At 35.5% G+C, this 23,726-nt stretch overlaps 1 protein-coding gene across 4 annotated transcripts in view; it reads left to right on the top strand.

The window, feature by feature from the left end:
* SLC12A2 (solute carrier family 12 member 2) overlaps positions 1-23,726 on the top strand; it is a 105,737-nt gene that overhangs the window by 3,244 nt on the left and 78,767 nt on the right. The window lies entirely within an intron of this gene.

Below are 23,726 nucleotides of genomic sequence, written 5' to 3'. Positions count from 1 at the left end.
TAACTCTGTTGGGAACTATAGAAGAACAAAAGAAGTAAAAGACCTCTGAAACTTGTTAGGGAAAAGGACTGAATTATCTTCTCTCCAGTTGAATTCCTTTCATTATCCATCACTGACTTTTTAGAAGTATTTTACCTAGACGTCCAACTGTAGGGGAATAGATGAATATCCTTGGTGCATCTTGCTGTGTTATATAGCCATTCTGGTTAGTAACAGCACTCATGAGTTCTCCATTTATTAGTTATTGGGGAAGGGAGTATCATAGATGTTGGCAACATGGTTGTGACACTGTGGGATTATGTGGTGATTAGCAAACCTGCTTCTGCCTAGATAGACATTAACAAAATAGTTGGACAGATAACATAATAACTTTTTTTTTCGGTATTATATAACAAAAGGATGCTTGTAAAGATATAATAGGACCTAATTTTAACTGGGTTTTGGGAAGGCCTTTTTTGAGAAGTATGACATTGAAGCTGAGACCTGAAGGGTAAGTTAATGATTGGGTAGAATGACAGTCCAGACCAATGGGACAGCGTACGCGAAGGTAATGCGATGAGAAAGAGTGGTGTATTCACATAACTAAAAGGAGATCAGTGTTTTTCATTATAAACGTATTGGGATCCTATTGAAGAATTTTGTGTGAGGTAGCCACATGATCCATTTTGTTTTACTATCTCTAGGCTCTGGGTGGAGAATGGATTGGCAGGGGCAAGAATGGAAGCCAAGAGACTCAAATGATTACTATGGTCTGGGTGAGAGATAGTAAAGGTTGGTGGCAGAAAGGATTGGATGTGGGGGTGATATAGAAGCTGACTTCCAGATTTTAAACTTGAGAAAGCTGACTTCCAGATTTTAAACTTAGTAGATGTTGGTACTGTTGCTTAAGGTGAGAAAGATTGGGGGAGGAATAGATTTGATGGTTGGGAGAAGTTTGTATTTCAGGCTATTCTGTTTGAGTAGCCTGTAAAGACATTTATTCCAAGTGTGTATGTTTACATATAAAGATTTAGTTGTCTAAAGTCATGGACTAAATTACTTAGGGAGAGTGGTAGGTAAGAGAACAGAAAATAGGATCTGGTATTGGACCTGGAGATTGTTTAAAGTTCTGTTCGAGATCGAGGAGCCCCTAGCAAAAGAAATTAAGGAAGAGCTGCCATACTGTCAGATAATCTGGAGAGCAGTGTTGGGGGAAGCTGAGAGAAAATTGTTTTTAAAAAGGCAGAAATTCTTCAAAGCAAATGCCAGGAATTGATTTTAAAATATGTATACGTACACACAGAACCCCCCCCCCCCCCCCCCACACACACACACAGTGGAAACTCACCGTATGGCTATTTGGCCCCACAGGAAGAAATAAAAAGTGGAGCATAACAAGGTAGTATTTGATAGACATCTTCAACGTGTTTGATGGAATACAAGATTATCAAATGTGGAAAGTAGAGTGGTGGACAATCCATACTAGCTCTGAGTGGATTTAAAGCATTATTAAAATAGTTTTTGTTTTTGTTTTTTGTTTTACTGTTTTGACCGCTAAACCATAATTTCTAATGTTTTTGTTTTTGAAGATAGCATTACTCTTGCAGTTGTCCTTGGGCCAAGGTTTAGGAGCCTTTTGCTGGCAGTATGTCAAAGGTTTCCATATGGTTCCTTTATTTTTGCCTTTCTCATTAGCAAGGGGAAAGGTCAAGAGAGCAACTGTATTGTCTTTTATGTGTCACATTGCTGTTGAATTTTCATTAATACTTAAGAAACAGGTCTTAAACACATTTTGCTCAAGATAAAATGGGCTATTAGAAGAAATTGGCTGGGTGCAGTAGCTCACGCCTGTAATTCCAGCACTTGGGGAGGCAGAGGGGGACAGATCACCTGAGGTCAGGAGTTTGAGATCAGCCTTACCAATGTGGTGAAACCCTGTCTTTACTAAAAATATAAAATTAGCCAGGTGTGGTGGCACATGCCTGTAATCCCAGCTACTCGGGAGGCTGAGGCAGGAGAATTGCATGAACCCAGGAGGTGGTCGTTGCAGTGAGCCAAGACTGCACCATTGCACTCCAGCCTGGGCAACAAGTGAAACTCCATCTCACACAAAAAAAAAAAAGAAAGAAAAAAAGAAAAGAAACAGAAGACATTGCTTAAAAGCCACTGATATAGAAAGAGCAGCTAGAGGACAGGCACCATGGTAGGAGCCTGTTATCCCAGCTACTTGGGAGGCTGAGGTAGTAGGATTGCTTGAGCCCAGAAGTTAGAGAGTGCACTGTGATCATGCCTGTGAACAGCTAGTGGTCTTCAGCATAGGCAACACAGCAAAACCCTGTCCAAAAGAAAAAGTAGTACAGCTGGATTTGGATTTCACATCCAGGTTTTTCTGACTTGAATGCTAGGACGTAGTAGCAACAGGTTCTTCTCATTTTCTCTCTTCTTTTCTGTCCCTTAGACCTGTTCTAAGATAACAAAGATGTTGAGGGGGACCTCTTGGGGATTACCACCACCATTTCTCTACCTTGAACTCCTGAGAGTTGAATGATTATGTAACTGACAGAAATGAGGAGATGTAAAGATTTAAATGTTGACTATTATGACTTCTTTATTAGCATCTTTATGGTTTTTTTGTCTTCATACAGAGAATAGGCACTTAATACAGATTTGTTCATGAAATGTACAAATTAGGTGAGCAGTTCCTGTCACTTAACAAGGACTTTAAGTAGAACATTAAAAAATTACAATATCTCTTCTAACACTGAGCTGCTTCTTTGAGTGGGCTGTGTTGATGTCTGGTCAATAAATTTCACACACTATTAATCATTTCAGTGTATAGCTTTAGTCCTTGAAAGTCACCCTGGAGGAACAAGAATGTGTCTCACCAGGGAAGGGGGAAGAGTAGAGTAGTATCCAGGACTGGGTAAAGGTGGGACACTGATAAGAAATATTTACATGTGACAAAGTCAAATTTGGCTGATTTCACAGTTTTGCCAGGGGCTCTACCCTGCTAAACCCATGCCACTTGCCATTGAGGCCAGGCTTACCCATAATACTATATGCATTCTTTCTGGTATACATTAACTAGATTAGTTCTACAATGTGGCAAACAGGTAAAATTATAGTTACTGGTTTGTTAAATAGTTGAATTTAAGAAAACAGCTTTTAATTTTTAGTTTAAAAATTTTAATTTCCTGGGTTGAAGGAAAGATAAATTTTGGGATTTAAAATATAGCAAAAAAAAAAGTAGACTGCTAATCATAATTGATATCTTCTCTATGTATATTTATGTTTGTACGTTTTAGAATCCTGTGAGACTAGAATTTAAAGGACCAAAATAGAGTTTCTTGGTTTTTATGTGTTGAGTGTATTTGCTTTCAATGATTTTTCCTTATACATTTCATATATATATTTTGGAAGTCTATAGTATAGTTCCTTGCTGAAGTGAAGTAAATGTGAAACCAGTTATTCAACAAATCCTTATTGAACATCAACAACGACATTGTTCTAAATGCTGGAGATACAGCAGTGAACAAAACGAAGTAATGGGCTTTCCTAGTGGTGGGAGATAATAAACAGGTCACATGTAAATACTGTGAAGAAAATTTAGCAATGAGGAAAATTAAAAGTGGCTAGATGATGGCTGGGGTGATACTGTTTTAGCATTGTTAGGGAAGACCTCTGATATGTGAGCAGGCACCAGAAGGAGGTGCCATGCAAATACCAGGGAAAGAATACTCTAGGTAGAGGAACATTAGACACCAAGACCCTGAGATAGATGGGAGTGTGGTTAGTGTGATTGAGAGACAGGGAGGTCAGCAAGACTGAAGTAATGAGGCATCAAAACACAAAAGATGCTAGTGAAGAAGTCAAAATAATCAATATCAAAACACAAAAGATGCTAGTGAAGAAGTCATAATCAATATTTACATCATCACATCTTCTCATTTCTGTCAGTTACATAATCATTTGACTTTCAGGAGTTCAAGGTAGAGAAATGGTGATGGTAATCCCCAAGGGGTCCCCCTCAACATCTTTGCTATCTTAGAACAGGTCTAGGGGGTAGAAAAGAAGACTGAAAAAGAGAAGACCCTGCTGCTGCTATGTCCTAGCATTAAAGTCAGAAAAAAACCATCTGTGATAGCAGAGAAAGTCAGTGGATGAGGACCAAATAGTGTAGAACCTTGTACATCATGATAAAGACTTAGGATTTTACTCTGGGTGATTTAGGGGAAGGCACTGTAGGGTTTTGAGCACAGATGTGACATAATCTGACATGTTTTAAAATACCACTCTGATTGTTGTGTAGACAATATATTGTAAGAGGGCAAGAGTAGAAGGCAGGAAACCAGCTAGAAACCTACTGCAGTGGTTTCATAAAGATGATAATGGCTTTTACTGAGGTGGTAGTGATTGAAACAATGAGAGGTGTTCAGATGCTGGATGTGTTTCAAAGATTGAATTGTTGGGATTTGCTGATGATTTCGATGAAGGATGTGTGGACAGAGTAATACTAGGGTTTTCCCCTTATTTAGAATGGAGTTGGTATTAATGGAGAAGTCTGTTAAGAAAGGCAGGTTTGGGAGGTGGACTCAAGATTGAGTTTCATTCTACAGATTAGTTCTCCAATGAGGCAAACAGGTAAAATTGCAGCTACTGGTTTACTTAATGGTAGAACTTAACAAAGCAGCTTTTAATTTTTAGCCTAAAAATGTGCCTTTGCTTTTCAGGTAAAACTGTGAAAACTAGTCATTTTTCAAGTACTGTAAAAGGGGCGAGGAACTGGTGGGTTGATTCCACAAAGTGAAAGCCCACTGAGGGTGAACAACAAGGAAAATTACTTAAAATACTGAAGTTAAAAACGTATTAGTGTTTTCTCATTTGAAAGCTACTATCTTCTGAGGGCCTCCTTTGTCTTTTTCCATTTTTCACTGAGGTCTCTACCAATGCTATCTTAAAGATACTATGAAAAACTTATAGTTGATAGAGAACATGGGGATTTCTAACTGAAAGAAGGGGGAAAGCTGAAAAGCAAAAATAGCTTAGTGGAATGTTGACTCTCAGCAGAAGCTAATAATGGATAAAGCATTGGTAATATCATTGGGCTCAGAAATTTCTCTGCCTTATTTTAAAAAAAAAAAAATTCTATGCTTTTTCTGAATAGTTGCAAATTAGATATTCATCTAGGTTGAGAATTCTAGAAACCTGTGGGATAGTTCCTTTTTGGGTCAGTGTGAATGATTTCCTCCATCAATTTAGCTTCAAACAGAATTTAGTATGGTATGCTAGCCATTTTGGAGACTTGGAGGTGGGGAGTATAGGTGGTGTGGTAGGGTAGGCTTGAGTATTCTGGTAGGGAAATACCTAGAGAACCCCTATCATCTGAGACCTATCCTTCCCACAGACTTCTCTATTAATATCAGCTTCTTTCTAAATAGGTATTATTCTGTCCATACATTCCCCCATCCAGGCTACCAGCAAATCCCAACAATTCTACCTTTGAAACACATCCAGCATCTGAACACCTCTCATTATATCAGTCACTACCATTTTCGTATCATTAAGATGATAAAGCTGTTATCATCTTAATGGAACCATTGCAGTTGTCGAGATGAGAGGAAGGGGGATGATTAAAACATTTAGCTACAATTCAAGAATTGGGCTGCAGGGCTGGCTGTGTCTTGGAAAGAGGTAGGAAACTTCACAGAGCATGACTGGGCTGAGGGCTCCAGTCCCAAGTTTAGGCTAGCACTTGTTGAGATTATGGCTTTTTACCATTTAAGGTCTTTATCAGTGCCGTCTAATAGAAATATAATATGAACTACATATGTTGTTTAAAAAAGTAAAGAAACAGGCAAAATTAATTTATAATATACCTATATTTTATTTGACACTGTCTAAAACATTGCAGATACAGTGAATATTAAAATACTTAAAATGAGATATCTCAATTTATTTTTTTGTACCAAGTTTGAAATCCCATGTGTGTTTTCATATACAGTATAGCACCTCTCACTTCAAACAAACATTTCAATAATGCTGAAGTAGTAGCTCCCTGTGACCTTTGGTTATTGTATTGGACAGTGTAGATGTAAACAGTACTTTGCAGTTTGGTTCGGAGGGCCTATGATTTTTATTTTTTTTCTTGGATATTTAACCTGTTAATAGTTGACTTCCTTTAAAGATACTCGGGTAGCTTCTATCTGACAGAAAAAGTAGAATCTTTTATTAAACTCTCATTCCTTTCCAGGCACAAACTTGCTCCTTCCTTTCTCAGCCAGACTTGTTGAGAGTCTTGTGTATAACTGCTGTCTTTGCTTCCTTACCTTTCAGTCAAACAGCTGAAGTGTGCTTCTACTATATATCATTTTGCCTAAATAGTTCTTGTTAAAGTCACAAGTGATCTCCATTCTTATCACACATTTCTGGAAGCTTTTTTTTTTTTTTTGTCACTTTCTTGGCTTCTTAGTTTTCCTTCTCCCTTTCTGGCTCTTTCAGCCTGGCATCCTGTGCAGTCTCCTCCTTCTCCGACGTGGACATCCTCAAGGCTTGATTTGGACTTATGTTCTTCCTCATTCCTCTTTTTTCTCTCCTTATGCTATATCATCTGTAGTCCAATGACTCCCAACATTTTATCTTCTACCCATACTTCTTCTCTGAGTTCTGGGTATCCAATGTTTGCTTAACATTTTTGTTTTATGTCACCACCAGCTCAGAAACTTAGTATTTCCTCCCATTCCCTCCGAAAACAAAAGAATCCTGGCCCTCTGCCAGTGTGTGCTATATCTTTCGGAATGGTACCACTGTTCATCATACTGCAAAAGTGAGAAACCTCTGAGTCATCCTTGACACTTTTCTCTCATTCTCCCATCCAGTTAATCACTAAGTTCTGTCAACTTGAATTTCTAAATATTCTTTTCATCTAAGCTGCTACCATTCTATTAGATTGGAGCAAAAGTAATTGTATTTTTTGACATTGAAAGTAATGTCAAAAACTGCAATTACTGTTACACCAACATAGCTGCAGCAATAGCCTTGTAACTGGGCTTCTCATATTCACTATGCTTTCCCATCACTATTGTGCTCAGAATGATCTCTTTAAAACAAAACTGATCATTGTCACCCAATACTCCCTGCGTTATGTAGCTCTGGTTTGCCTCTTCTTCAGTGTTTCACTTGCTCAGTGGCACAATAATTCCTTTGCCATGCCATCTTTGTACAGGGTACTCTCCATGGACTCTTCCACTCCTTCCCCCATCCTGTACACACACTGTTAACTTTCACTTTAAGATTTCACTTCAGTCCTTATTTCCTTTGAGAGTAAGCCTTCATCCTATAGTCTAGAACAAACTCATTTTCCTTTAGAGGCTTTATTTTAGTTAGTGGTAGTATATCTATTAACATGGTTGCTTAAGTTGACTTAAGCTAACTTCAAGCTCCATGAGAAACTGACTTTGTGATTGATCACCATTATGTCCCTGGTATCTAATATAGGCCTGACATGGTAGAACCTCAATCATTACATATTGAATAATAGGCCTAATTCTTTACATATTAATGTGGTACAAAAGACTCTTACGTTATATTTGTCTAGATTCTCTAAAGGATATCTGGCAGACAAATTACCCTGTTTTCTACATGTGGCTATTAAGACCCAAAAGAGCCAAATGACCTGTCCAGATCATAGACATGTAAAGGCAGCACTGGAGACTGGCGAAGACATTACTGAGTCTCAGTTGGCATTTGTTTCAATATCTACAGTTATCCTACAATGTCCTACAAGAGCTTACTGCGTAAGCTTTTGTTATTTTAATGACTTTTTTTTTCTTTTTAAAAATATTACGACAGATGTTTTTACATCCATTGAATATAAAATATAAAAGATTTAGGCTCCACAGTTCTAGTGTATGAATGTATCTCTTCCTAGTAGGAAAATGTTTAAAAAATTAAGAAAGTTTCTCATACATTGAATCTTACTTAGTTTTTTTCTATTTCCTCTGCCACCACCTGTCTATATCTTCCAAACTATGATATAAATTTTTAAATGTAATATGGATTGTACTTTTCAGTGACTAGTAACTTGTGGCTGTTAAATTTAACTTTAAATTAACAATGCGTTAAAAATTCAGTTCTTCAGTTACTTGTCACATTTTAAGTGCTTAATAACCATACTTGGCGAGTTGTTATCATTGGACAATGGAGATACTGAAGATTTCCATCATAACAGAAAGATGTATTAGATAGTGCTGTCAAGGGAGATGATATCTAAAAGAACTTTTTTCCTTCCTTCATTCTTTCTTTCCTTTATTCCTTCTTTTCTTCCACATTAAATAGTCACCAGTAGTTTAAAATCATTAGAGTCTCATGTTCTTCTAATTTTGCATAGGATCCTTCCTTAAATAAAGGTGTCTAGAACGCATTAGGTCCTCAATGAAGTGTTTGAATCTATGGAATCTGTCTCTTTGTGAAAGTGGAGATTTGGGTCTTTAAAGATCGGTGAAGAATTTAATATTGTATAAAATGTTAGTTTCCAAAGCATTTTTAACTTAGATATCTGCATTTGGTCTTCAGGCATTGGAGTAGGTGCGTTTTTAGAAGGTCTTGGAGTAACAATCTCATTTTGCAAGGCTGTGGTTTTGCCTTCAAGCTAATACCTGGTGGGGCAGGAGTTTTTTGAAACCAGGCCTTGGTCTCCCTAATTGTCTTATGGACCAGTGATTCCAAAATTTCTAAAAGAACCACCTGGGGAAAAATGACAGTTTTCCCTTTCCCGAAGAATATGTGCAGTGTTTTGTTTTTATAAACAGTCAAAGTATGTTTTATTAAACCCCTTAGAGCAAGTTTGACCAACCTACAGCCTGTGGGCCACATGTGGCCCAGGATGGTTTTGAATGTGGCCCAACACAAATTTGTAAACTTTCTTAAAACATGAAAATTTTTTCACGATTAAAAAACTCATCAGCTATTATTAATGTTAGTGTATTTTATGTATGGCAGAGACAGACAGTTATTCTAATATGGCCCAGGGAAGTCAACAGGTTGATACTCTTGGAGTATATGTGGTTTTTAGAGTTTTCCTGGTGATTCTTAAAGAGCCTGGTTTGAGAATTGGTGTCCTAGACCATGTTGAGTCTTTGATTACCATATTGAGAGTACAGAGTCATTTGTTTTTGTCAATGTGCTGATTCTCAATTTTGAAATACCGTGATATAAACAAGTAGTATCTATCAAAGATCTGGCTTTAATCATTAGATAACAGTATACTGAATTGAATTAAGTTGTCAATTATTAAACATCTGATATATTTCAGGAGTTTTCCGTAGCCTGGGCATGACAATCTTGCAAGCTAGTTGGCAGATGGACAGACTCAAGCTAGTATCAACTTGAAAGCCGGGCGTGGTGGCTCACACCTGTAATCCCTGCACTTTGGGAGGCCAAGGTGGGTGGATCACGAGGTCAAGAGATCGAGACCACCCTGGTCAACATGGTGAAACCCTATCTCTACTAAAAATACAAAAAATTAGCTGGGCATGGTGGCGCGTGCCTGTAATCCCAGCTACTCAGGAGGCTGAGGCAGGAAAATTGCCTGAACCCAGGAGGTGGAGGTTGCGATGAGCCGAGATTACGCCATTGCACTCCAGCCTGGGTAACAAGAGCGAAACTCTGTCTCAAAAAAAAAAAAAGAAAGTGATAAACACTGGATATTAGGAAAGGTAATAGTTATTAACACCTAACTATTTAGTGATATACCCTAGATATTAGAAAAGATTAAGAAAAACATCTATGTTTTTACTCATTAAGTATGAGTAAAACGTGATATGTTGCTCATTAAGAGTACTATTCAAATGCTGTGGGGATATCAGGCATACAAGTAAAAAATGTTAAGTTTGAATCCTGATGAGTTATGGTGGAATATTTGGATCTAAGTATTACCCTTTTTATTTTTTTGCAAAACCTAATGGTTTCAGGCATAACTTAACAGACTTGATATTTTGGAAACTAAGTATTATGGTAAATAACTCTTGATTCTATAGGAAGACTTTTTTCTTTGAAAATAAAAAATGTGATATTGCTTTTCATTTCTTTAATCAGCAATTTGAATCTCATTATTTTAGTTTAAAATAAAACTGCCATGAGAATTGTGTACTTGTACTCACAGTATTTGCAAGTATTGTACTCACAGTATTTGCAAGTAATTATTTTAAAGGAGAAATGTTTTCTGGCACAGCTGGTCAGGACATAGCCTCAGTACTAACTTACTTATAAATTTCTAGAGAGAATAAATTTGCCCAAGATTGGGTTTGGAGAAAATATACTGTCTTGCCTGTGTCAATCCCAATTACCAGGCAGATTTGCTGATAAGAAACAAAGTTAAGAACCGGTAATTAAGCAAAATAACTCAATAACAACAAATAGGCATTCACAATCAAGGGCTTTGTGGCATCTGTACTTTGAGACTGTATAGTTACATTTCATACATAGTTATTAGAAATATGGCTGTCTGATTTCTGGAACCCAAGGTAGGCTGGAAGGGGAACTGACTCAGCACTGGCAGAGGTGGATCCAGAGAGAGATAGCATCTTGCAGAAACAGAAGATAAGAAAATCATGAAAAGTAGAAACAAAGTTCTCAGAATTTTGATCATTGCAACATCTTCATCTAGCATAATGCTAATGGAAATGACAATGTTGTAAATCTCAATACCAAAAAGGGGTCAGTGAACTGTACAATTTTGGAAAATTTCAGTCTCAAGCCTTCCTAGAATATTAGGTTTTAAGAGTCTGAGGATTAACCTTTTTCAAAACCAACACTTTAAAATTGTATTTCAAGAGTTTCTTTATACTTTGCTTAGTTCAGATGTTTCTTATTTCATTAGGAAGAGGAAATAATATAGAAAGTTCGAGAAATAGAGAAAGTAACTTAAATATCTCAAATCCTTAACTGTTTTGCATTTTTGTGTACAACTTTAAACTACAATTTTGTGTTCTATTTTCCCTACCTAGCATTAAGTAACATTAGTAAATAAGTAATCAAAGTTTCCTATGGCACCTATAGAATATTTGTATAGTTATAATACTTTTAAGTATATATACCATAACTTGCTATTTCATGCTCTTTGTACACTATTTAGTCCATTTACATTTATTGTGATTTGGTTGTAATTAGGCCTGATGTATTGTTTTCTTTTACCTGTTTTTTTTCTTGAATCCTCCTTTCCTGCCATTTTTTTGTGCTGTTTTTTTTTTTAGCATTTTATTTAATTCTTCTATTGAATTTCTAGTTATATATCTTTGCATTATTTTTTAGTGGTTACTCTATTTGATTATTGAATTTCTTCAGCTGAAATATAGGAATTTTAAAAGAGTACTTTTTCTTTCCTTAGTGCTCTTGTCATCTGAATGATAAACATGTTGTACTTGTTGCTTTCAACAGTTACATGGCTTTAAAGGAAGAGAAAAATAATATATATATATATATATATATATGGTTTTTAAGTATATTCATTTAGATTTATTCTTTTTTATTTATCAGACTGCTTCCCTTCCTTGGGCACTTCTTGTAATAAGGGACAGTTGGCAACAAGTTCTCTTAGTTTTTGCTTATCTAAACGTGTCTTTATTTTACTGGAGTTTTGAAGGATAGCTTCGCTAGATGTAGACTTCTTAGTTCACAGCTTTCTTTCAGCCTTTTCAGTATGCCAGCTCAGTGTCTTCTGGTCTCCATTGTTTCTGATGTCAGCCAATTGTGTAAGATGTTATTTTTCTCATTGCTTTCCAGATTTTCTCTTTACGTTTGGCTTTCAGCAGTCTGTACCTCAAGATTTTATTTTTTTTGTGTATCCTTTGTAGGTTTGTTAAATTTCTTGAATCTGTAAGTTGATGTTTTTCATTTTTCCTTCTGCCATTTCCATTCTGCTATTGCATCCACCTGATGAATTTTTCATTTTAATTATTTTTTTCATGAATTTTTAAAAAAATTCCAGGTCTATTTCTAACTATTAAAATATAGTTTTCCTTTCTCTATTAGATTCCATCTCTGTTACTCATTGATATATTTACATTTTTTAAAAAATATACTTATTACAGCTGTTTTGGGAGTCTCTGTCTCCTGAATTTAATGTATGGGCCACTTGGAGATAATTTCTAATGATTGCTTTTTTCTTTTTCTTGAGTGTGGGTTACATTTTCCTGTTTACCTGAATGTCTAGTAGTTTTTTTGGATGGAAACTGTCCCTGCAGATACTACATTATAGTGATTTTGGGTTTTGGTGTTTGTTTTTAAAAATATTCTTCTGAAGATTATTGTTGGGTTTTTATTTATTTATTTTTTTGGTTCTAAAAGGCACTTTTTATCTAGGCTCAAACTGCACACTCGCTACCCCCACCCACACTCCTCCCCATACAATAGCTGATATCTCTGTTCTCTTTTGTTTTTGTTTTGTTTTTTCTGGTTTCCAGCTACTTATTTTTTTTTTAGCTTGGCCCTGGTGGTCTCCCCTACATTTGTGTAATTTGGTGGCCAGCAGAGATTCAGGGGCTTACCTTTGCTATCATTCTACTTTTTCTAAATATTTTCACTTAATTTCCGAGTCCTCTGTTGACTTTGGGCTCTGTTTTCTGGTATTTCAAGTTAGTAGGGCTTTACTCTCAGCCATTTAAGCTATATGCAATTGAGAAAAGCTCTCCATTAAAAAGAAGCAAAGTCACAGATATCACAAAGTGCAGCTACATCTATCAAGAGTATTTTCTTTCCTGTCTTTGATTCTTTTTCATTTACCCTGGTTTTTTATTCATGTACATACAGTCATGTTGCTTTACAACTGGGTTGCTTTATGAGAAATATATTATTAGGTGATTTTATTATTATGCATAATGATACAAACCTAGAGAGCATATTCTACTACACACCTAGGCTATGTGGTATAGCCTGTTGCTTCTAGGCTACAAATCTGTACAGCATGTTACTGTATGTGGTTGGAACATAATGGTAAGTATTTATGTATCTGAACATAGAAACCTAATCCATAAAAATACAATGTAAAAGATAAAATGGTACACCTGTGTGGGATACTTACTATTGAATGGAGCTTCTAGACTAAAGTTGCTCTGAGTGAGTGGTGAGGGAATGTGAAGGCCTAACACATTATTGTACACTACTATAGACTTATAAACACTGTAAACTTAGGCTACATGAAATTTATTTAAAAATATATTTTTCAATAAATTAAACTCAGCTTGTTTTAACTTTTTACTCTATAAACTTTTAGATTGTTTAAACTTTTTGACTCTTGTAATAACATTTGGCTTAAAACACAGACATTGTACAACTGTACAAGAATATTTTTTTGTATCCTCATTCTAAAAACCTTTTTCTGTTTTTTAAATTTTGGGGTTTTTTTTCTTTTAAACATTTTTTTTTTTTTTTTTTTTGTTAAAAACAAAGATGTAAGCAAAAACATTAGCTTAGGCCTATAAAGGTTCAGGATCATCCATATCATTGTCTTTCACCCCCATACTTTGTCCCACTGGAAGATCTTCAAGGCCTGTAACACATGGAGCTGTCATTTCCTATAATAACAGTGCCTTCTTCTGGAATACCTCCTGAAGGATCTGCCTGAGGCTTTTTTACAATTAGTTTTTTTTCAACAAAATAAGTAGGAGTAAGTGCTAAAACAATGATAAAAATTGTAAGTACATAAACCAGTAACATATTTATTATTATTATCAAGTGTCATATACTGTATATAATTATATGTGCTATAGTTTTATATTACTGTCAGCTTAATAGGTTTGGTTACACCAGCGTCACCACAAACACATGAGAAATGCATTGCACTATGCTCTTCCAATGGCTGCCACGTCAGTAGAAGAGGAATGTTTTAGCTTCATTATATATCTTATGGGACTATTGTATATGTAGTTCATTGTTGACGGAAACATCATTATGTAGCATATGAGGGATTTAACCCTTAGCATTTCTGCTTAATAGTTTGACCTCTAGGAAACGGACTTCACCTCTGACCCTCAGTTTCCTCATACTAAAAATGGGAAAGGTGCTGGGGCTTGAGTATCCCTAATCTGATATGCTCCAAAATCTAAAACTTTCTGAGTTCTGACATGGTGCTCAAAGGAACTGCTCATTGGAGCATTTCAGATAAGGGATGCTGAACCCCAGTAGGTATGATGCAAATACTCCAAAATCCAAAAATATCTGAAATCCAAAACACTTCTGGTCCCATGCATTTTGGACAAGGGATACTCAACCAGTATTCATAGTGAGAAGTATCATAAGTTCCTGTAAGAAATACATGAAAAGCCAAGTATATCTTATGTATCCAGGTGTATACTAAAATGTAGTTTTTAATTACATGGTTCTTTATACATACTGCTTTTCCAGAGTTTTACCCATTTGTGATGCTACTAGACATGTACTTCAGTATCTTCTTATCAACTTTTGGTTCATCTTTAAAATAATTTGAAATGTAGATTGCACGATTATTAATTGATACTGGAAGATATAAGTTTTCTGGTAACTCAGATTAAAATATTTTCAAGCTTTTAGTTTGTTGACATTAGCAAGTTGTGTGGGGTTTAAAGCAATGCTATTTCTAATGCATTTTGTTGTAACTCAGTCTTGGTTAGTAAAGAACATGATGGGCTAGGTAGAGGACTGAATTCTTTGTAATCAGCAGTTCTGACTTGGTTCATTGTAAAGTCACATGATCACACCATCCACTTTTATCTGTGGCACTTGAGTTTTGAGCTTTGCATTAATACCAGTGGATATTAATAGAGCATTGTTAACCAGAGCAGATTGGATTCCTATAAAACAATACTTTGTTTTCAAAGAGTAGTCTGTATGGGGAGCATTACACTGAATACACCAATCACCGACAGCACGGACAGGAAATGTTGGTAGCTTTGGGATGATATAATTGGCTAGTACTTGATTAAAAAAAAAATGTTAGAACAATTGTTAGAATAAACCCAGCCACTTTGGGGTCAAAATTTGCATACATATGCACATATTTTAGTTGCTAAATTAGCTATGATTCATGATATTAATTTAACACTTTGACTTACCTAGTATTAAGCAGATGCTGATAAACCATATAAGAAATTTTGATCTTTAAAGTATCTTTAATAACATTTTAATTCAGAAGTTTGTAGGGTGAAAATAGCACTTTTTTGGTGGACTTTAATATTTTTGAAATAAAATTTTGGGTTTATTTAAATCAGCAATAAGCTACTTATCAAGAAAGTAATACATTTTTGTATGTTAACATTTAGTTTAGTGCTCTAAAATAAAGATCCTCACTCTGCTGCCTGTTATTAACCATTATTTAATTTGCTTAAGTAATGCTGGGCCCAGAGGTTTTGTTTCTGTTCTCAGACTATGTAATCTCATGTTAACCCTAGGCATTCCTTTTGTAAAGTGTGTATCAGTTGCCACTAAGGTAAATAGGAAAGAGTTTATCATTTATTAAACAAATTTTTAGTGTCAGAGAAGTTGTGAAATATTTCTAGTACTGTGACCATTGGTCTTTAAAGCCACATGCTTGTGCTATACTCTGTTGGCTTGGCAGATGGTATGGGTGATAAATCGTTTAACACAACCATGCGGAATGATCATTTCGTATTTGTATGTGAAAGTCCGTGCTTTTTTTTTAATCTTTCAGAGGTAAGCTTAAACTCTGCCAGTATCAAATTATAAGAAGCTATGTAGTAGAGTCTAGATTAGTAATAATTTACACTATTTATTTTTATGTATTTCTTCAATATTCAGTTTTAAGCTCACAGTATGGGCAGTTGCAATAGCAGATCACTTATTTGTTGTTTATTTATTTATTGCGCTCTTACTCTGTTAATATCAAAATTTATTGCAAATTTAATAGCCAAAATTTATTGCACTCTTACTCTGTTAATATCAGGCAATGTACTAAGCATTTAACACATTTTCTCACTTAATGTTTTAAAAGTATGTTTTGTTGTGGAGTCTAAAAATGACATAACATATAAATGTATAATGTAAGTTGTCAAGTGAACATCTATGTAATCACCATCCAAATCAAAAATATAGAATGTTGCTGGCACCCTAGAAATTCTCTGTGCACCCCTTCTAATCTAATTCCTCCACAAAATAGCTGCTGCCCTAACTTACAGTGATCACTTCTTTGGAGATTGTTTTTTTTGTTGTTTTGTTTTTTTAATGGTATTTGTCAACTTTATGTATTCCTGAAGACTATCTGTCCAGATTTTTCCTGCTTTAAAAATTTATATATGGAATCATACAGTGTATTTTGAATCTGTCATCTTTTGTTCACTCTTAGTTTGTGACACTCATTTATGCTGTGTCTTTTTGTAATTCACTCTTTTTTTTTCCTTTTTTTGAGAGAGTCTCACCCTGTTGCCCTGGCTGGAGTGCTGTGGTGTGATCATGGCTCAGTGCAGCCTCAACCTCGTTGGCCCAAGTGATCCTCTGGCTTCAGCCCCCAAGTAGCAGGGACTACAGGCAGGTGCCACCACGCCTGGCTAACTTTTTTTTTTTTTTGTATTATTTATTGAAATGGGGTTTTGCCTTGTTGCCTAAGCTGGTATTGAATTCTTGAGCTTAAGCGATCCACCTGTCTTGGCCTCTCAGAGTGCTGGGATTACAAGTATGAGCCACTGTGCCCACCCCTCAATTCATTTCAATTGCTATTTATCTTCAACTGTATAAATATACTACAATTTATTTATTCTGCAGTTAAGTGTGTTGGTGACGTTTCTAGTTTTTGGCAATTTTAAACAGTGCTGGTATGAACGTTTTTATACAAGTATCTTGCTTCATGGGAGTATTGTATATCTCTAAGGATATGCTGAGGGTAGAATTGCTGGGATAAAGGTATGCATTTTTTCAACTTGAAAATAATGCCCAAACTTTTTCCCCTGAAATTGTTTTAACAGTTCATATTCTCACCAGGAACATATGAAAGTTTTTGTGTTCTGTACAGTTATTATATTTTCTCACATCTTCTCAGACAGTATGGAGTAGATAATATCCCCATTTCACATATGTTGGAACTGAGGACCAGAGGGATTAAATAACTTGCCAAAACACACATTGCTAGTGAGTAGCAGAGCTGGGATTTGAGCCCAACTCTGACTTGAGAACAGACACTCATTTCGCTATACTGTTTCAGGACGTTATTTGGAAAACAGATTCCTCATGAAAGCTCAACAATCATTTACCATATATTTGATAAAAATGACAGGAAAGGTCTGTGCTGTTGTGGACCTTCCATTTTAAAACTTATTGAGGGAATACATAGATTACAAAACACCAAGTAAATAAAAAGATAATTACAGAGTATGATATGTGTCATGAAGGAGATAAAAGGGACTGAGAAGAAACGATATTTTAGGTGTTTTGGGAAGGAGAAGGCTGCCTTTAAGACCTGAAGGGTGAGAAAGAGCCAGCCATCTTCAAAGTGCATTTCACAGGCAGAGGGAAAAGGCATACCAAAAGTCCCTCAGGAGAAGATACTTTAAAACCAGTATTTCAGCAAAAGAACATTATATCAAATTAAACATTTTAGTTAGAACTCTCAATTATCTAATTTAAAGGATAAAAGTTTGGGGGATTATAAAATTCAAGGAAAATAGGAAAGTGGTCTATGGAAAAATACAGGATTGTCACTTCTGTAACAATCAGACTAATGTTACCTTTTCTTTAATCATGTCAAAATGTACTATGTTGGTAACAACATATTTATGACATCTCAAAAGAATTCCTTGATATTATTTTATTTTTCAAGCCTTCCTGAAAAAGGCATGGATGTCCAGGTAGACCCAGGGGTCCAGAAGTTGCAGTAGGAAAATATCTAAGGGAAGAAAGAACCTAATTTGACCTGGAACATAGATTAAAAGGAGATGCTAGCTTGAGCAGCTAAAGATGATTTTTTAATTGGAAAAAAAATTCTAGATAATGTAAAAACCTAATGATTGCCCTGTTTTATCTACCCTCTCTACCAGAATAGCCTCCAAATAAACTTCCAAAGTTAAATAATACAAAACTCTATTCAGTACACAATTTCCTACTTAAAACATTTGAGTCTGGATGCAGTGGCTCATACCTATCCATGCTTAGACTCATAATCCCAGCACTTTAGGAGGCCCAGGCGGGTGGATCACTTGAGGTCAGGTGTTCGAGATCAGCCAGGCCAACGTGGTAAAACCTATCTCTACTAAAAATACAAAAATTAGCCAGATGTGGTGGCAGGTGCCTGTAATCTCAGCTACTCAGGAGACTGAGGCAGGAGAATCACTTGAACCCGGGAGGTGGAAGTTGCAGTGAGCCGAGATTGTGCCACTGTATTCCAGTCTGGGCAACAGCGCAAGACTCCATCTCAAAAAAATATATATTGATATGCCTTCTCAGGTGGGTTTTCTGGACACTTTAGCAATTCTTCAAAGGTAGTCTGGTACAGCTGTTAAGAACAATCCTGTATAGCAGTTTCATAGATGCTGTGTACCCTGGGAGATATTTTTACAAAGTACAGAATTTTAAAAATCTCCTTTGGAGCCATCCAGTGCAGAACTTATGAGGACCATGTTAGAACCCCTTAGCTTCTGTAAATTTGGGAACAAAGGAATGAGGGAAGTAGATACCTAGAATAGACACAAAAATTGTGCAAAATAGATACCTAAAATAATTTACCTTGACTCATTTTAATCTTTGGAATTCTGTCATTTGGAAAATGGTTAAGTGTTTTCACTGAAACTTATCAGGAATTTAAAACTATATCCAAAAAGAAAAATTATTTCCCTCTTCATTTTACAGAAGTCACTGTTTATAGCACATTGACAAGTTATTTTTTTTCTTTTGGTGAGGATTAGAATAGAAAACATAATGAAACATCCTAAGTGGTAAGATCACTAATATACAGGGCTGAAACTCACAAAGGAGGACTGATTTGGAAATGAACCTACACCATCACTTATGACTTAACACATATACATAATGTTTAAAGTTATAAGTCTGGTAAGATAACCATAGAAAATATGGCATGAGCAAGGGAGATGGGTGTAGGACCAAGTGCTAAAGGGACTCCTACCACTTAACTGCTGGGTAGAAAAGGCTGAAAGTGTGTTGTTTCAAGAAAGGGAGTAGCCAACAGTATCAGATGCTACTTTAGGAGTTCAGTGAGACAGGGACTGAAAAATGTTCATTAGATATAGCAGCCAAGAAGTCATTGGATGTCTTAGTAAAAGTATTTTGGTGGTGTGGTGAGGGAAAGCCTGGTTGGCCTGTATTTAAGAATGTGCTGCACTATTAAAAACTTTGGCTAGAGTCAGAGTGCAGTAAAAAGTTAACTATGGTTAAAGGAGAAAGGATGATAAAGTTAAGGTGAAAATTTGAATATAGTAAGGAGAGAAGAGAACATCCATAGTGTAAAAATTCTCCTTTTCTCTACATCCTGCAAAGAAGTAGTGACCATGGAGGCCAGAGTTTTCATCTTTTTTTGTATTTTCTGTATGTTTAGAAAATACAATGCTATGTTTTCTGTTTTTCTTTTCATCAGTTTGCATAGCTTCTTTACTTACTAGCATTTTATCCCCGGCCCCTCTCCTAGGTTCCAGACATATATTTTTTTAACTGCTTGCTAGAACTCTTTAATTAATTGTCTCATAGCTCCTCCAATTCAACATGTTCAGCTGAATCATTTCCTTTTTGTTTACTGAGGACCTAGATATCTGGATCTTCCATTCTCTCCTTTATCTCTTTCTTTCTTCCTCCTTTTTTTCCCTCTCCTACCCTCAGTCCCTGCTGGGAGACTTCAAATAATAATGCTACTTTTTGAAAGATTATTTTCTGGAATAATACTAAATTTGGTAAGCTTCATTTAAGATTACCCATAAAATCATTTATGTTGCCAATTTTTACTTTTTATCCATTAATGTGGAATATACAGTAAAAACACAAATCCATCACTTCTGTGAAAATGGCAGAGTGAAGATTTTTATTTATGTACTTTTGTATCAGCATAATTTATAGTTCATAATTGCAGACTTGAAGCTCCTTGATTATATGGTTTTTATACTTTTTTTTTTGTGGACCAAATGCCATACCTGGTAATTTTCTTATTTTTCTTAAACCAATTCATTTAAAGAAACAAAAGATGTGTCTTCCACTTGGGTTTCCTGGTATTTCAGAAAATTAAGACATTTATGAGCCCAATTTCATTATATTTAAGTCTACTAATTGAACTACAAATAAAAACAGTTACTTGCTTTTGACTTTTGGATTATATTTTGAAGATAAGTAAAACACTTTTAAAAAGACAGCTGCCAGAATATGATGGAAATACACATTTTTTATTTTGTGTGGACATAACGTTTATTTTAAAATAAAATACTGGCAAATTTTACTTTGTTCTTAGAACATAGTTGTGTGTAGTATGGTGGACAGATAGATGCAGAATTATTGCTAGCTCTTCAACTTTGAAGTGGAATTCGGTTTTAAACACCCACAGCAAAAATTTTAGGATGCCTGCATGCTATTGCATGTTAAAAAGACACCCACATCAAATCTTAGCCTTGGAAAAAGTAGCCTACTAAGTACATGCATCTTTAGTTTTCTTTTAACAGAGATGGGAAGAGAGATGTCTTTTTTGTGTATATTATAGACATATTTTCTTGTAATACTTGGAGGTTATATATTTTAAAGTCTGCTTTCACTAAAAAACTGAAGATCACTGTATTATATGGTAAAAGCTGAGGCACTCCTCTTTAAAGTTCATTGAATTAACTGGCAGACTTTCTTGTTCTGGCTTTATTTGAATAATTGAACAGTTGAATCATCAGTCCCTATTCGGAGTCATTTCTCATTATTTGGGATTGTCCCTGACTCTACTGTTTGAGACGGTGGAAGTACAGTTGAAGTAGGTAGTTACAGTGATTGAGCTACACAGACCTCTGGTCTCGCGTGCACGCATGTTTGTGTGTACTTACTGTTTATGCATACTTCTGACAAGTTTAGTGGTTACTAGTTTCCATGTTCATACCAGAAAACAGAAGAAAGAATAATAGGCATTTTAATTTTAAGCAGGAATAGGGCTAACAATAGGCAGGCATATTCGCTGAAATGAGAAGTGACAGTTTGCAGTCTCATACAAAGGAAGAGATGAGAATTATATTATGATCCAGCAATTCTCCTAGGTGTACACTCAAGATAAATGAAAACATATTTTCACCCAAAAACTTTAGACAACTGTTCATGGCAGCATTATTCACAGTAGCCAAAAAGTAGAACCAGCCCAAATGTCCCAACTGATGAATGAAAAAAAAAAAAGGCATATCTGTACACTGGAATATTATCTGGCAATAAAAAGGAGTAAAGTACTGATACATGTTATAACATGAATGAACCCTGAAAACATGCTAAGTGAAAGAAGCCATATACAAAGCTCACATATTTATATGAGTCTATTTATATGAAATGTCAGAATAGCCAGATTCATAGAGACAGAAAATGGTTGGTGATTGACAGGCTGGAGGAAGGGGGAATTGAGGTATTTCTTTTAGGGGTGATAAAAATATTCCAAAGCTGATTGTAGTGATGCTGAGAATAAGAATACAACTTTGTAGATACACCAAAAATTATTAACCTTGTACACTTTAGTGAATTGTGTGGTATATAAGTTATATCTTAATAAAGCTTAAAAATATTTGCAAATTTGGGGTAATTTAAAATTTTATGGGGTTGGTTAGTTCCATATTCCATAAGCCTGGGACATCCCTTTTATAGTACAGTAAAATAATCTTTGGTTGATAATAGGTATGAAACTCTGTGCTTTAAGAAAAATGCGTCTTTTAGAATCTCTGTTGAAAAATGTATAAACTGCTATCATAAATGTTTACTATTCAAGTTCATAATTAAATTCTTGGTATCTTAAAATGACTCATAGTCTATGTATTTCCCATATTTGAGGTTATAGCTATGTCTATTAATGAAAGCATGATGATTAATTAAAAATTTAATTATTTTTCTCACCATTACAAAGCCTAGTTAAAATAATTTTCAAAAAATATACTTAATTTTAAGTTCATCATTGTCATTAGAAAGGAGCAGCATGGTTCTCGGCCAGGTCAGCAGAACACCTGGTGATCCTCAGCTGGGCGTGTCTGGACATGGGCTGTGATTGTCCTGGGGCAGTGGAAACTTGGCGTACCTGTGCGGCACATTGGGTGGCACTCTTTGGAGTTGCGTTGGCCGCATTTTTTTTTTTTTTTTGAGACAGAATCTCACTTTGTCGCCAGGCTGGGGTACAGTGGTGCAGTCTCGGCTCACTGCAGCTTCTACCTCCCAGGTTCAAGTGATTCTCCTTCCTCAGCCTCTCGAGTAGCTGGGACTACAGGTGCATGCCACCATGCCAGGCTAACTTTTTTTTCTTTTTTCTTTTGGTAGTGATGGGGTATCACTATGTTGGCCAGGATGGTCTAAATCTCTTGACCTCGTGATCCACCCACCTTGGCCTCTCACAGTCCTGGGATTACAGGCATGAGCTCTGTAGCAGCTTATCGCCTGCCGTATTTACTAGTTGGTGACAGTGTTGTGCTTAAGCAGGACTCTACACTGAGCTGCAGTCCTGGAAACACTACATTCCAGTTAAGAGAAACCTGAGCAATCTGCTAGAAAAACTTAAATGGGCAAAAGATAACAATGAAGAGGCCAAAAAGACAGCAAAAGCAGGACAATAATTTGCAAGGAATAATCACATGGACTATGACATAGTCAGTCATTGTTTTAAACTTTTCCAGGAATATGCCAATTTACAAATGAGCCTCAAATCCAAGAGGATGTGAAAAGGGTAGAAGCACAGACTGAGGACGACCTCTTGACTTGCACTTGCCACAGGAAAAAGACTAAAGATGAACTCTGATATGCAAAGTAACTTCTATTAAAATAATGGTGCTCTGAAGACTCTTAACTAAAAAGAATTTTTTTAAAGTATTAATTCCATGGACAATATAAAATTTGCTGTGTGGTTTGCAGTATGAAGATATATTTCTACTTATGCAGTACTCATGACTGTACTTTAAAGTACATTTTTGGAATTTTATAGTAAAACCACCATTATTTAAAAAATATACTTAATTATTGCATCTAACTTATACTTCTATTGCTTCAAAAATCAAAGAATTAACAGTAATTAAGGAATGTAAATATGGAATCCAAGAGCTAATCTAGATTGATAGTACTTTAAAAAAGCGTATAGCAATATTGTATTAAATGGAATCAAATGAGTCTACTTGGCTGACAATTGTTGGTTAGGAAAAAAGGGAATTTTGATTATCGTAGATTTTTCACTGTGGTAGCACAGAACTTGCTGCATCTCATTTCTGTTTATATATTTTTCTCTCTCTATATATAATTCTGTTAATATATATACATATAATTCTCTCTGTTATGTATGTATACATATTAATAGAGAATTAACATAATTATATATAATTCTGTTATATATATAGATATATATGATATTAGATATATAGATAGAATAAAACTCAAGAAGAACTGAAAGAGAAGGTAGACAACAAAAAACTAGGAATTATGGAATCAGACATGAAACTTAAAAATCTAAGGAAACAGTTGTTTTAAAATTCATTGTGTCAGCTAATGCATGTCTGAATCAGAAAAACTGTAAAGGAAAGCAGTGAAGAACACTGAGTCACTGCAGACAAGGAATGAGTAAAGAGAGGAGT

The sequence above is a fragment of the Callithrix jacchus genome, chromosome 2, assembly GCF_049354715.1.
Source record: "Callithrix jacchus isolate 240 chromosome 2, calJac240_pri, whole genome shotgun sequence".
In the NCBI taxonomy this organism is placed as follows: Eukaryota; Metazoa; Chordata; class Mammalia; order Primates; family Cebidae; genus Callithrix; species Callithrix jacchus.
This window is presented reverse-complemented; position numbering and strand designations above follow the sequence as displayed.